Source organism: Octopus bimaculoides, chromosome 27 (assembly GCF_046866305.1).
Source record: "Octopus bimaculoides isolate indiv1 chromosome 27, ASM4686630v1, whole genome shotgun sequence".
Lineage (NCBI taxonomy): Eukaryota > Metazoa > Mollusca > Cephalopoda > Octopoda > Octopodidae > Octopus > Octopus bimaculoides.
This window is the reverse complement of record NC_142954.1, coordinates 17,262,091-17,264,590: the sequence shown is the minus strand read 5'-3', so window position 1 is coordinate 17,264,590 and position 2,500 is coordinate 17,262,091. Positions and strand designations below refer to the sequence as shown.

Below are 2,500 nucleotides of genomic sequence, written 5' to 3'. Positions count from 1 at the left end.
AAAATAGTTAAGGGGCAACTATGTTTTAATTATTGTTTTATTTTTTACTTGTTTCAGTCATTAGACAACGGTCATGCTGGGGCACCCCACTGAAGAGTTTCATCGAACAAATTGATTTTTTTTTCCTAAGTCTGGTGCTTATTGTATCGGTGTCTTTTTGCCGAACTGCTAAGTTACAGAGACAAACACACCAACACCGGTTAACAAACGATGGTGGAGATCAAACACAAAGTTACACTCGCGCATACACACAAACACACGACGGGCTTCTTTCAGTTTCCCTCTACCAACTCACAAGGATCTAGTCGGCTCGAGGCTACAGTAGAAGACGCCCAAGGTGCCACCAGAGCCGGATTTACCATTGTGCTTAGGTGTGCTTAAGCACAGGGCCTTGTTGACCAGGGGCAGGCATCTTCCTGCCCCTACCCCCCAATTTTTTGCGATTAATTTTTCAAATAACAAATGTTTAAATGTTTTTCCTAAAAGTTATAAAAGTGAAATTAATAATGTGGACGCTTTTACACGTTATCTTTTAACATAAAGGGGTCAAGTAAGGGCCCCCATTTGTCCTAAATACGGACTGAACCCGGAAGTATGTGGCTGAGAAACCAACTTCTTACCTCGCCGCCAGGCTTGCCCACTATTATTAAATTTTTTGATAAAAGTGGACAATAATACAGGACGAAGTCCTCCAAGTTATACAGAAAGAAGCTCAAGGCTACATCAAATCTAAGATCAAGCAGAGTGTCTCGATAAAAGATATTTTAATTTGATTTCAAATATACATGGTGGTTGTTTTTGCACTAAAAAACGTTATTTGTGAAATTGTCATTTTAGTTTTCTCATAAGGCTGGTTACTGAGAAGTTAGACAAGCCTACTCTACGCGATCAGTCGATTTGCTAGAAATAGCAGCCAAATCTCCCTTCAAGTCACAAACCTACTGTTCCAAAAGTAAATAGCTACATTTATAAAGAAAAAGGGCTGATAAATTTGACAATGTATTCCGAAGATACGTTACGTCCTGAGAAGATAAAAAGAACGAATGGTCACGGTTGGAATGCGTTTTATTAATAACAGGAAACAGAAGGGAAGTTACAGTAGTTAACGTGGTCCTTGAATTTATATTGTTCGAAAAAAATAAGGTTCCTAGCTTTTACCCGGGTGGCCCGGTTTCAATTCTCGACATGAAAACGCAGTATTTGTAAATGGTGGAACCCCAGGATGGTCACGACTTTTGGGCCGGACCTCATAAAGGAGCAATTTTTTGGTATTTGTAGGCGACGTCATTCCCCCATACAACCAACGCTCCTTTATGACACAAAGAAGCTCGGCTGAAAAAGAGAGTGAATGACGTCATCTACTAATACCGAAAGATTGTCCTGAAACGAGTAAATAAGAACGGGATGTTCATAATGTGGAATCCCTTTGATCATGATCAAAGGGATTCCATGCTCAAAACACAGCTGTCGAGTTAATTAGGGATGACTAGGGCGCTAAACAACAACGAGAAGGGATCACAAACATCGGATAAAATATTTTACGGGGGTTAGAAAGGTGTTTAAACTCAGGCACAAATACACTAATATTATTGAATCAGTTATGGACAGACCTAAAAAAAGAGCTCATCTATGACAAAAAGCGCTCCAGTCGCGACACCCTCGTCTGTTTGTATGTCAATAATTGTTATCTTAGAGAAAAATCTTGTCTTTTTAGTATAATTCCAGTTCCATCTAGAATGGTTTACGGGAAGTATAAAATCGACCCCCTCATTAACGAGACTGTTGTTTTATTTCAAGCAAACCCGGAGGGAGGTTAGGTAAAGTTTACCTTGGTGTGATTTTAATTAAGAACTCCAAGAATCGCAAGTTTTACAGGCATGTAAAATACTTTATAGGAATATAATATTAACTCTTCTAAACTGGTATATTTCTTTATTTCTTGCCTACAGGGGGCTAAACATAGAGGGGACAAAAAAGGACAGACGAAGGGATTAAGTCGATTACATCGACCCCAGTGCGTAACTGGTACTTATTTAATCGACCTCGAAAGGATGAAAGGCAAAGTCGACCTCGGGGGAATTTGAACTCAGAACGTAACGACAGACGAAATAGCGCTAAGCATTTCGCCCGGTGAGCTACCGATTCTGCCAGCTCGACGCCCTTCTAAACTGGTAGATTGTTGTTATGCGTTCACCAACTTTATGTTTTGAGTTCTTCGACTTCACTTATAAGAACCAGTTAAGCACTGGGGTCGATTTAACTGACTCCCACAAAAATTCCAGGACTTGTGTTTATAAGGGAAAGTATTATATACTACTCCCAGAGGGAGGATAAGCAAGAACAGTTTACCTCAATATGATTCGAACTCGGATTGTGAAGCTTCTTAAATTCTAGTCACATCGAAGATTCTTTATAGGAAATATCGGCGAATATTTAGAACCCCGAAAGCATATTAAACTCGATCCCTCACAACTTAGCGAGCACTTTATTCTTTTTTCGA

At 39.6% G+C, this 2,500-nt stretch overlaps 1 protein-coding gene across 2 annotated transcripts in view; it reads right to left on the bottom strand.

Moving 5' to 3' along the window:
* Positions 1-2,500, bottom strand: part of LOC106883887 (integrin beta-3-like) — a 157,620-nt gene that overhangs the window by 154,070 nt on the left and 1,050 nt on the right. The gene's annotated exons all lie outside the window — the stretch shown is intronic.